Source organism: Vanellus vanellus (assembly GCF_965231255.1).
Source record: "Vanellus vanellus genome assembly, chromosome: 7".
NCBI classification, from domain to species: domain Eukaryota; kingdom Metazoa; phylum Chordata; class Aves; order Charadriiformes; family Charadriidae; genus Vanellus; species Vanellus vanellus.
In genome coordinates, this window is record NC_138912.1 from 16,821,320 (window position 1) to 16,833,764 (window position 12,445).

Genomic DNA, 12,445 nt, shown 5'->3' on the forward strand with positions numbered 1-12,445 from the left:
CCTAAGGCTGAGACACAGTGGGAAGTTTGTTAGCAGCCAGAAACACCTGCAATTATCACACATACACTCAGAAAGTAAAACCCTTCCAGAGCACGAGAGACAGGAATAGTGTGATGGGGTCCTGTCCTGAGCTCCCTGAAACCCCTTACCATGTGAAGAACGCTGCAGGAGCCAAAGGTCTCCAGCAATGGTCTAACCTGCCTTGTCCAGCCTCCCTGGCTATCTCTGTGGAGACATGTGTTTGTACTGCAAAGGGGGGAGAAGCAGCAAGAAAACTGGAAGTGAATTCCCGTCGGGAAGGAAGCAAGAGGAGGGGAGGAAGCTCAGCACTTCCCTGACATGCAGGGTAGGGCCCTGCGCCTGCCAGGGCTGGGTGGGCCGACAGCACCACTCACTTGCATGATCCCACCACGCATGTTCTGGTGGGATGGGCACAGGGAACCCCCTCCCCACACCACCACTCGGGGCCCCAGGAACTGCATGCTGGAGCGGCGTCGCCCTTCTCCCCAGCGAGAGAAGAGGCACAGTCTGCCCAAGCGACCTCACCCCACCATCCCCTTCTCCACACCCGTGAGCGGAGCTGCTCCCGCCTCTGCCTGGGCTGATCCAGCCTGGGCATCGTCAGACCTGGCAGAAAATGCCACTTCTGCCTTTCAGGTACCAGGCTCAGCCATCCCCTGGGAGGCCTCACAATGGCTCCTGGCAGGACCCAGGCTGAGATGAGGGTGCAGACCCTGTCCAAGGCTCTGGGAGCCAAGGCTGAAATCTGCCCTGGCAGGGGGCCTGAAGGCAAGCAAAGATGTCCTCATCAAGGGCTACGTCCTGGATTCCCCCTTCCTCTGGAAGTGGCTGCTGAGCTGGGATACTTTTCTGTATCATCTGCTTTGTACCAAGCAACCTCACCATCAAGTCACTTCGCGGCATCAAGGCAGAAGCAGTTCTGCAGCTTCAGCTGCTTCTTCCCCTCTTCCCAGATTTCTCAGAAGAGAAACTTAAAGGTGCATCCGTCCAAGGCAACCAGGAATCCTAAAATTATTCCTCAACATCTGCACCTCTGACTGGTGAGTGCTTCCCTTCATCTTCCTGCCCCACTGCGATTACGAGTGGAGCACGGCACTGCTGACAACTCTCCGAGGTACTTTCAGAGCCCTGCCCTCTGCGATGCCGGGACACCGGCATCCTCCCCATGAGCCCCCACCGACACAGGCTGCTTTCCTCTCACGTCACAAGCAGAGTCCCTGCTCTGTCCGGTCAGACACAACTTCCCTGCAGTGGGACCCAACCTCTGCCCCTCCCAAAGCGCTTCTACGTGCACGGTGAACAGTCACCCTCCAAGCGCTGCCCAGCCGGCAATACCTGTCCTGTACTCAGCATGGCTTGTCAAACAGTCCCGCCTAGCTAACAGCAGAAAGAGCTCAGTGACAACACACACCACCACCCACAGCAAACACACGGGACTCCCAGGTCCCCCATTTCTCCATACAGCCGCACACAGCCCACCTGAGCTCCGGAGAGTCAGCAAGAGGGGACGCTAACACAGGGAGGAGAAAAACCTCCCTGCTGACGAGGTGCAGCCAGCTTCCAGCGAGAGCGCCAGCGGGGGATCCAGCCAGGGAAAGGCTTTCTGCTGACCGGACTGCTCTGTTTATCCAGTCCGACACACCTCCTGGGAACAAAGCGGGTTTGTACTCGGCAGGAACAGCTTCCTCAGCACGTCCCCCCCCCCCCCCAGCCATGCCCCTGCTGCAGCCAGCACCCTGCGCCCCTGCCACCCTCACCTCTGCCGTCCCGTCCGTCACTCCTATTGCTCTCCACTGCCTTCCCTGTAGCACGTGGGCTCCTTGGGGCACAGGCTGTCCCTTTGTCACCAGCGTTGTGCTGGCTGCACAAACAAAGAGCCCAATATCCAGCAGCCGACAGCACTTTGCCACCAGAAAGAGATGAATGGACTGGAGTGAATCAGGAGCACAAAGAGCTGCAGTTCAGGGTAGCAGGAACCTACTGAGGCAGAAGGAGTAACAGTATTAAAAACATGACCATGTGGAGCAGGGAAAAAGATGGGAGAGCCATGAATTAGCTCGGAAATACTACAGACAAGGAAGGAACCTTGTGCTGTTTGAGGTGGGGTGGCTGGGACATGCTGCCGCATGCTCTGATGGGAAGAGGAGAGCAGCGACAGGCGCAGCAGTAGCAGCCCCTTACAGGCACCTGGGGCTTCCCTCCACCCCACGGACAGGCTGCCAACCAAGCTCAGGGTCCAAGGAATCCTTAAATCCTCTGAATATGCAAACTTCACAGCCGCACTGGACAAAGGGGGGAAAAATACTGCAGGCATAATTGCTGCCTCAGGGTAGTCTCTCCAGGAGCGGTACAGTGAGATTTCTTCTGTCAAAAGTGTAAGAGTGGGCTGAGGAGTGCCAAGATTACAGCACATGTGCTGCACACCCAAACCCTGGCTTTGCTGCTGTCACTGGGGCTGGGGATACGGCCCTCCCACTGCCCAGGGCTCAGACCCTGCCCCTGAAAACAGCAGTGTCACTTCCTTAACTCACCTGCAGCTCTGGGGACTCATTCATTAAACTGTACAAGATTTTCCAATGAGACAGAAGATCGAGATGGGCAGGCAAGATTGCAATTGTTCCGCCATGTATATATTAATTGCAGTTACAATAAAATACTAACATATTCATGTGAAAAGCATTCCCTGAGAGCCAGCCCATGAGGTAAGAAAGTGTGAAGCAACTTCTGAAACTGCCAAAAAAAGAATCCCAACAAGTTCATGTTCCCTCAGCAGTACCAACAAGAGCAGGATCACTCCCTGACTCCATCTGAGTCTAGACAGCATGCCCCGGCATTCAAAAGCAGTGAATCAGTCTTGTGGGGTTTGCTTGCTCCATAACATGAACTGAACACAAAATATTATGTTTTCCAGGACCTTGGCCTTGTCTTGCTCCATGGAGTGCTGCCTGCAAAGTTTTCTCTAAACCCGCACCTAGAGAAGGAAGCCTCCCAGCATCTTCCAGACTGGAAACTTACTGAGTCCAACCCTTCAGGCTTAATGGTGGACCCGAGTTTCTCCCAGATCCACCCTAGATCTGGTGAAAACAAACATCCAGCAGCAGCTCGCTCAGAGGCTCCAGCAGGAAAAGCAGACTGCAGGGAGAGCTGGGCTCCGCCTGTGATCCCCAGTGAGTCACGGCTCCTGAGAGCTTGCCAAGGACCATCCCCTCTCACCTCAAGGATGGGTGATCCCTGCCTGCCAGGGAGAAGGAGGGAGGGCTCCTCCGCAACTGAGCAAACACTGGGACTTCATGCTGGCGGAGGTCAGGGCTGCAAATTGCAGGACTCCTGCCCCCGCCTAGCAGCAGACCCACATCCAAAAAGAGCCTCACTGTGCAAGTATGAAGCTGCAGCATAGCAGCGAACTCGCCCCACTGAGAACACGCTGTCTCTGTCTCGCTGCCTGATCCTGCACAAACTAGGTAACGTGTTCCTGGCGCCCGACCGCAGCCCGCCCGGTGCCAAGCTCCAGGCCTGACACAACAGCATTGTGCAGCAAGGCAGAGAGTGGATTCCCAGGGCATTAATCACTCCCCCCAGCCCGCCTGCATGCATGCTCAGCACACATTAACATTACCTCCATGGAAGACTGCCTATTTCATTTCGCCATTAGCTCTGGAGCGTGTCTGGTCTAGCGTGGGCTGACGAAAGGAGGGACCAGAATGAAATGACGGCTATTAACTCTGTTACAATACTGTTTTGAGACCTTCAGCACAGACTGGATGAAGCCACAGCAGCCAAGAGAAGGCATACACACCCTGACTGACAACTTCTTGTATCCCTCCTCTCTTTTTGCAGCTGAAATCGGGCAGGGTAAGAAGTCTCAAATAACGGACTCACCAGCACCACAAATAATTGTCAGGCACTTGCTCAAAGTGCCATCACATAGACGGAAGCAGACCCACCGAAGATGGTGACTTAATTGCCCTTTTTGCATCTTTTTGATGGTAAAGGTGAGCAAATGAGTCTCTGATGAGTTTCCGTACCTTAGAAATGGAAGTTCTGTCTTCCCTGTTTTTGCTGAAAGATGCTGAAGCAAGGATTTCAAGCACTTGAGAGAGAAGGCAGCAACATGAAGAGACCATTCTAGGCTGATTACAAAAAGTATTAGCAGCCACAGTAAAAGGAGAGACCCAAAGGGTTTGCAGACAGCTAATCTGGTGGTATACCCAAGGCGTTGATCAGATCATGAGATAAAAAGCAGTAATGGATGGATGCCACAAATTTAGCAGCAAGAAAACCAAACTTCCCAGGCACAATCACCGCTTGTTTCCCTCTAAATAATACTTTTCAGCTTCTCACCCAAGAAGCTGCGCTGTTAGAACTGGCTACGGTCAGCATGACAGCACCGTAACTGAAAAACTAACATTTCACCAAATGGACCAAAAAATGTGGTGCAGGCTTCCACAGGCACATTTGGTTTGCACAGAAGGGACAAGTGGATTCTTGTGCAGCAGATGTCTCAGTCTCTATGAGCATCTTACAGACTGTCTCAGCAGTAGACCAGGAAGGAGTCAGATACCCAGAAATATACAAAAGCCAAGTTTGTTGCAGAATGATTAAAGAATTAATATTAAAAATATTAAACAAATATTGCCAGTGATCTTTTTTTAAATTGAAAAACGCAATGCATCTTACCTAGGTCTTTTCGTGCCTCCTTCTACCGATTATAGCTTAATGCCTGTTCACTGAAAACACAATCCACCCCCAGAGATGGAGATGCTCCGCAGCCCCGTTCAGTGCACCCTCCAGCTGCTGGGTCTGGCTTCGACAAGAGATCTGCTGCAGCTCTCGCTGCACTCTAGGCTGCAGGATCGGTACCTAACATGCAGCGGGAGGAAACCAGGAGTGATACTTGGCTTCTCAAACCATGGTGTCAAGAACAGGAGCTTAGCAGCTACATGCCAAGGCATTCCTACCCTTTTCCTCTGTTCCTCCCTGTGGTCTCCAAATCTGGACAACACTCCTTCCCTCCTCCTTACCCCACTGCATCTGCACAGCCTGCACAGTCCTCATCCACACTTTAAGGGTAGGATATTGTCTGCACACCAGCATGACCCGATCGCTCATGCCAGCCTTCAGAGCCACAGCCACCCGCAGTCACTCCCGCTGCTCAGAGCAGAACATGTTGCTCTGTAAGCTCCCGGAGGTCCTCACTCGCTGGCACATTCCTGGGTGGGATAAACAATACCCCGTTGAGCCAGGCTGCCTGGGCCCTGGCTGGAGATAGTGCCAATGCAGGGATGGCGGCTTCGACAAACTGCAGAGCTGACCCTATGAGTCCCGACAGAACAGACAACACAGCAAGCAGGGCAAAAACCTGACTAATGGTGTGGAGGAGAGGAGCCTTCTCCCACCATGGAAATGCTGACCACTGCAGCCTCTCGTTAGGATGCGCTGCTTGTCTCAGCAGATACCAAAGAGCTCCCCCGCTAAGCTTCACACAGCAGGAAACACCAGATCTCTTCTGCACTCCACCTCCATATGGCTCTCAGGAGGGAGAAGAATCTCCTCACTTTAAAAAAAATAGTTTCTTTTGCTTTGTCTGTGACCTGATATACCAAAAATCATTGAAATGAATACATTTAGGTTGGATCATCAAGCCTTGCAGAACCAGGACTGCAAAGGACAAGGGCCACTTAAGCAAGCTCTGGCCTCCCACTACATGTGTGACAGTGTGGGCTATTTGCTACAGGAGCTCTGCCACGTACCACATTCAAACCACTACTTCTTCTCTCCAGCTGGGCCCTGGCTGTCACAGTATTCTCACCTGCAGAACGTGGCTGAGGGCAGGCTGGTGGCATTTCTGTGGGGTAAGCGTAGCTTGGGGAGGACGGAAAAGAAGCTCGTGCTGGGCCAGACGGCGAGCAAAGGAAAGTCATCTGGAAACTAGAGCACAGCATCAATTTTTAATGCAAAGCAGAATACCGTGCCGCAACATGTAAGCAAGGAGACTGTGATGGATATTTGATCTCTGGCACTGGGGACCCAAGCGCACAATGGCCAGAACATAAGCTTAGGAGACAAGAGTTTCCCAAATTCTTTACGGAGTGGCTCCACACACCTCACAGACCCCATTACTGAGTCCTGTCTTCTTCCACTCCGAGGCACGCAGTCGTCTCTCTTGCCATTTTTGCAGACAGACTAAAATGATACAACTTAGAACAAAGAACAAAAAAAAACCAACCCAAGAGCAGAACCACTTCTGCTGTGCGGTACCCGTGGCTGGGCTACTGGGGGTAAGTAGTATAAAATCACAAAATTAGTCATTATACCTTGAGTACATATCCAAAACAGGTTGAACTAGAGCTATAAGGACATTCCTTAACAATGAAGCACTTGACTTTGCACCCTGAACACTGTTTTTCAAGATAGCTTTTGGACAGAAGCCCATTACAATGCATGGCTTGCTGGGCAGGGAGTCCAGAAATCTGGAAATTGCTTGAGTTTGAGTTGGAAGCTCTGCTCTTTGCCCGCCTTTGCTCCTATTCTGCGCTGCTCATTATCTCCAAAGAACCTAAATCCCCAGCAGGGACTCTGCTGATCCATGGCATCATGTGGACCTCTTCCTTGCAGAGCCCCTAGGTGCTCCTGAGAAGGAAGCAATATATTTTATTTCCTAACAGAAAGGTTCTAAAAATAATACAAAGTGAAAGCGCAGAAGTGGGGTTGAGCAATCCTTAGAATGTGATTAGAAAAATACTGTTGCTGGAGGTCGAGAGGAAATTATCAGTTAAGGTAGTGAAGTACTAAGGTAAGCACAGCTCACGCAGTCCCACCCAAGCCCACACCACCACCATCACAAAGTCCATCTGAATAGTCACCCACTGCAGGGACACCTCAACTGCACGCTGAACTCTGAGACATCACACAGCCATGCTTCCCACAACGGCTAGCTGAGCCGGTGCTCTGCAAGGCTCCGAGTGTCACTCCTTTCCCCTCCCCTACTGCTCAGTTCCTCCTGTCCCACCGCCAAGTTAACATTTCTCTAAAATCATTACATGTCACTGCTAATCCCAAGTGGGGCAGCTAGAGAGAGAACTGAAACCTTTGGCCTTGCCAGAGCAGAGGATTTCAAGAACAGAGCAGCAGCAGAAGACAGCTCAGAGATGTGGGCACTATCGGCACTACGGATGGCCTCGCAAACAAGCGGGACACATTTAGACACAATGCCCAGCACGACTTGCAGCCAGAGGAGTGAGTCAAAATGAGGGGGATGATGGTGACGTCTCATAGCACGGTACAGAGGCTGTATTTGGCAAAGTTATCTGCAAAACTGCAAATTCTGTATCCACAAACTCTTTCAGGCCTTTTGAGGAGGAAAATACAGAATCGCAATGGAAGCAAAGGACAGAATGGCAGAGGCAAGGGGAGAGAGAGCCTTTCCAGAAGAAACTGAAAGACATGGAAACACGACAAACCTCAAAACATGTTAACGCTTATGATGCAACTAGAGGCTTCCTGGGTACTTCCTAGGTACTATGGCAAGAACGAGACACGAAAGGATGGAGGTGGGGGGGGTGTTTCAAATGCCAGGAACGGCAGCAGAGATTTGAACTCAGAGGCCAAACTGTGTCAAGGACGGGATCAGCTGAGGCACAGCTCAGGGTCAGCACAGGAGCAGCAGCTGCCTCTCAGGAGGTGTTGAGGGTGAGCCAAGCCTCCATGCCCTGGCAAGGCTACTGGAGGAGGCAACTCCAGTTCATATCTGTTAAAGTATAAGGCAAAAGCATCAGGCTGGCAATGACGCAGAGAGATCTATGTTCGCCGGAGTGAGAACAGGAGGGAAAACAGAAGTTTCTCTTCTCAGGCTGGCATAAGCCATGAGGATGCTCTCAGAGGAGCACCCTGGGAAGGCACACCACTGCAGCCCAGAGCTTCTGCTCTCTGCGTGCAACCACCTGTGCCACTCTTCACCAATGTCACTGCTCCAGGCTCTCAGTGACAAACCACTCCAGGTCTGGGATGCCCGCACTGTTTCTACAGGGCCAGCAACAAGCTGTCCAGGCAACTCCAGCCACCACCAGCTGCACACCTGCCTGGTGGGTCACCACCCCGAGTTACCATGGGCTGCACAGACACGGCTTAAGAGACCAAAATCCCAACAGACGCAATGCGGGGAGTAGACGGGTGCTTTCTGCTGTACCCCACAGTTGCTCCACACTGCCAAGGTGCCCGAAGTGCTCCTGGGGCACGGTGGGATGGAGCTGCCTGGGGCACAGCGAGCCCCTGAATGGACACACGCTGCTGCAGCCCGGCTGCTGGTGCGAGGGGAGCGCACCCCCCGAGCTAGCAGCACCCACCCCCGCTAGCACCATCCCCAGCCAGGGGCACCCGCGCCGGCCAGCGCGGCCCAGGGCAGCCCCTGGGGCAGGCCGGGCCTTGGCCTCGGCGGGGCGACGCGGGGAAGAGGGTGCGGGTACGGGGTGCGAGGGCAGGAGGCGCCGGGCGGGGCGGGAGGCGGCGGGCTGAGGCGGGGGCCGCGGCAGAGGCGGGGGCCCGGGCCGCGCCGGGGGCCCAGCGGAGGCGCGGGCCGGGCGGCCGCGGAGGCGCGCAGGGCGGGGGGGAGGCGGGCGGCGGGGCAGCGGTTAGGCCGAGCGGCGGCGGGCAGGGAGCGCCCGGCTCCCCCCCCGGCCGCTCCGGCGGGTCCCTACCTTCTCCCGGCCCCGCTCCGGGCGCCGCGGCCGCTCCGGCCCTGCGGGTCCCGCTCCCGCCTCCGCCCCCCTGCGGCCGCCCGGCCCCGCCCGGGCCCCGGCCGGCCCGGCCCCCAGCGCCCGCCCGGCCTCGCAGGGCCCCGCCCGGCCCCGCGGCCCGCCCCGCCGCACAGCCCGGCGTGGTGCCGCCGGGAGGCCGCGGCCAGGGCCGGCGGGACGGGCCGGCGCTGCTGCGCGGGGCCTGGCCCGCAGCCTGGGGACCCTCGTGGCAGCACCGCTCGGCCCCAGACTGCGAGGCAGTCCCCCACGGCGGCACACGGGGACTCCCAACACGGGGCGCCAGGCGGGGGGATGTGGGGTGCAGCCATCCCCGTGGCCGCCAGGCTGGGCACAGCAGCGGGGTGCCGTGCAGGGCACCCCGCAGCCCGGCGTGGGGCTGCCTGTGCGAACCCGCTTTGACTTCTTCCTTGCAAAGCGCTGCTGCCTCACAGACACGAGCAGTGCCGGGGCTCCCCTTCCCCGCTGTTGCCTTCTCCCGGGAGTCTCTCACTGCCTGGCGGGCCTCAGCTTTGGCAGCAGCTGACGAGTGGGTCTACACTGTCCATCTGGTGCGATCTCACTTTTGCTGCTGGGAGCTGGCTTTGGCTGCTTAGATGCACCATGGGATCATGCCAGAGCATCAAGATGGAGAAAAACAAATTAAAAACACCCCACGTGACAGGGAGGGCCAGTTCGTGCATCACGTAGGGGTCCAGCACGCCAAGCGCAGTAGGTCCCGCACTGGTTTTCCCAGCAGGCCAAAAAAAGCCTCCATGCCCCAAGGGATACCATCCCTCAGCAACATGCTGTAAAGCCCTGAGTCTCTCTGCCCCCAGAGCAGTTATGGCTCTTTGGCACTTGTTTTGTGCATTTAACTACACTTCTCCATAGCAACCACCCAGATCCCAGCTTGGCTTGCCACCAGCCAGGAGCGGGGTGTGCAGAGTGCATCGCACACACCGCTGTTGCAATCGTGTTGGTATGGGCACAGGCTGGGTGCTGACTCCTCATCTGCTCTCCCGAGGGGGGGACCCCCACTGCCGGCACGGCACTGTGCCATTGGCAGAGGGCCTGAAGCTGCACAGGGAGCTGGGGGCTCTCTTCCCTGCAGGTATGGTTGCTTGTATGCCATTGCTGGAGCTGAAGAATGGGTGCTCGCCCCTGCCACAGGGTTTTAGATGTTGTCCTCCAAGCCCAAAAGTTCTGCTGTTCTTGCCTGCCGAGACAGGTTTTGAGCTTTTTTCATCATTCAGATCCCTCCTGTAGCCTTTCAGGTCACCGCCATGACCAACCCACCTCTGCTGACATCCCCAGCAAAGCTCCTCCACTCTTCTTTGAGTTCAGCTATTTGTATTTTCCCTTTTTCTACCTCCTTCATGCCAGCCACAGAAACCAGCATGCATCGCATGCACAGAGTCTCATCCGCCCTCCCCATTGGGGTTCCTGCTTATCCCAAGATCCTTACAGTCTTGCTTGTAAGAGTTTTGGTTCATTCTTCTGGGCCTGGCTTCCACTTTGTTTACATGTTTCTCCAGTGTCTGCATACAGTTCTGGTCCCCTCATCTCAGAACAGGTAAATGAGAATGGAAGAAGGTTTGGAGGCAGGCAATAAGGATGCTCAGAGGTATGGGAACAGACTGTTCAGTGAGCAACCATGTAGGCTGGGACTCTCCAGGTTGGAAGAAAGACATGGGGTGGAGGAAGAAGTCTACAAAATCATGAGTGGCCCAGAGAGGATGGGGGGGATCGACTGTTGTCTCTGTCTTCTGACACAAACCTGTCAACTGCTTTTGTCTTGACTGGATCCTCAAAAGAACATGAAACCACTGCGCTGCAGATGTTATGTTCAAAGGTTTAGTGCCGTTTTTAGCCCACGCTTCTTGCAACACTGGGGGCTAAGTTCATGGCAAGCCTTTGAGAGGCGTGCTTAAGAGAGTGCTGCCTCGGAAACATTTTGTAACCATGTTTTCACGTGGAGACCTCGGCCATGGCCAAGTGGAGCTTTACCAAACTGTTCAACACAAAAATATTCAGAGCTGGGAGGAGAATGAGCTGGACAAATCCCAGCCCAGAGAGAGTCCTCCAGAGGGTTGTATCTCATAGGAGCCCTCTTGTGGGGGAAAAAGCTTGCGACCGAAACTCTAATTTTGCTGCTGCGCTGCCAACCCCACAGCAGCCTGCGAGGGTGAGTGATGTGGCCTCCTGGGCCGTCCTGTTCCAGAGGAGAAATCCCTCTCCTCTGACTCTGCCCTGGAAAGTAAGAGGAATTGAGATGATCCTACATTTTCTAGGACCACAAGAGGGCAACATGAGAGCACCCTGCAGCCAGCAAAGCTCAGCAAGGCGACCCGTGACGCTGCTGGGGTGTGGGTGGTGTTGGGCAGCTCGGTGCAGGCTGAGCATCACCCTGTCCAGGGACCGACTGAAGGCTGCTCCTTGGGAGCCCTTCCCTTGCTCTCAGCTTCATACATATCCTCAGCCAGCTGAGATAGTGCTGTGGTCGGGGGCAGCAGTATCTTCCAGCACATGGGTCAGACGTGGTGACAGCTGACCCCTCTGTATGCTACATGGGGCCAGGCTGTGGGATGCAGGCTGGCCTCCTTCATCCTGCCTGCACGTCCACCAGAAAATCTTTTGGGTGAATGTGCACCGACACATGGCTTCAAACAGGAGGGTCCAGCGTCTGGAGTAATGCTACTGGGCTTGGCCAGGGGAAGAGATGTTAAACCGCACAGGAGTTTGAACATCTTGCTTAACCTCACCATCCTTTTTCACTTCTTTATACCACCAAAAGATAAAAAAAATAGAGAATGTGAATTCAGCTTTGGTTGTGAATGTGGAACTGGTCAGTGTCTCCAGCTCACACCAGACTGCAGACAGAAATCACTGTAATGAAATCACAGCCATGGTTAAATGCAGTACAATTTCTGCACATTTTTGCAATAGCCTGAATAGATACCCTCTGAGGGACAGTTTGCTCTGCTTTTCCAGGAACAGGCACGACAGACAAACAGCTTCTGTTAGCAGGCAGAGCTACAAGAGTGTGTGTGCTGCTAGGGCTGAAAATGCCACTAGCATCTTGTAGGAGAGACAGAGGAGGAGGTGACGGTGATGGATGAAGTGAAGAATATTGCCTATGCAGTAGGGTGGTAGAGGTTGCTCACAAGAGACGAAGAAATGTTTGCAAAAGAGGAGCAAGGGGATGTCTGGGGGACACTTTTTAGACAGGCTTGAGACATGGAGAGAGCCAGTGCAACAGAGGGCTCTGTGGGGGAGGCTGGGATAACCAGCCCCACCATGCGCTGGGGCACATGGATGGGACTGTTTATTCCTCGGGAGCTACTTATTTTTTATGAAGAACGCTAGAAATGTTTTGCCAGCCTAAGACATTTTTACCACGGGAATAACCAGCTTTGTTTCTTACTTCCACTCCAAACCTGCCCAGACAGCCTAAGCAGCATTTTAAGGCTCAGCCTGGACTACCCCACCTCACTGAACTATGGATCATGTCTTCTCTAACCCAATTACAACTCACGTGGCTCATGCTGTATCTGCACAGCACGCTGCTGGCATCAAGCATCCCCGCTTCCCTCTTGCAGATTGACAGGACCAAGGTTCAGGGAATTTGTCTCAAAGGAATATCAAATCACCTGTCTTGCACTCCTACGCATCACCGGTTGTCAGCCCACATG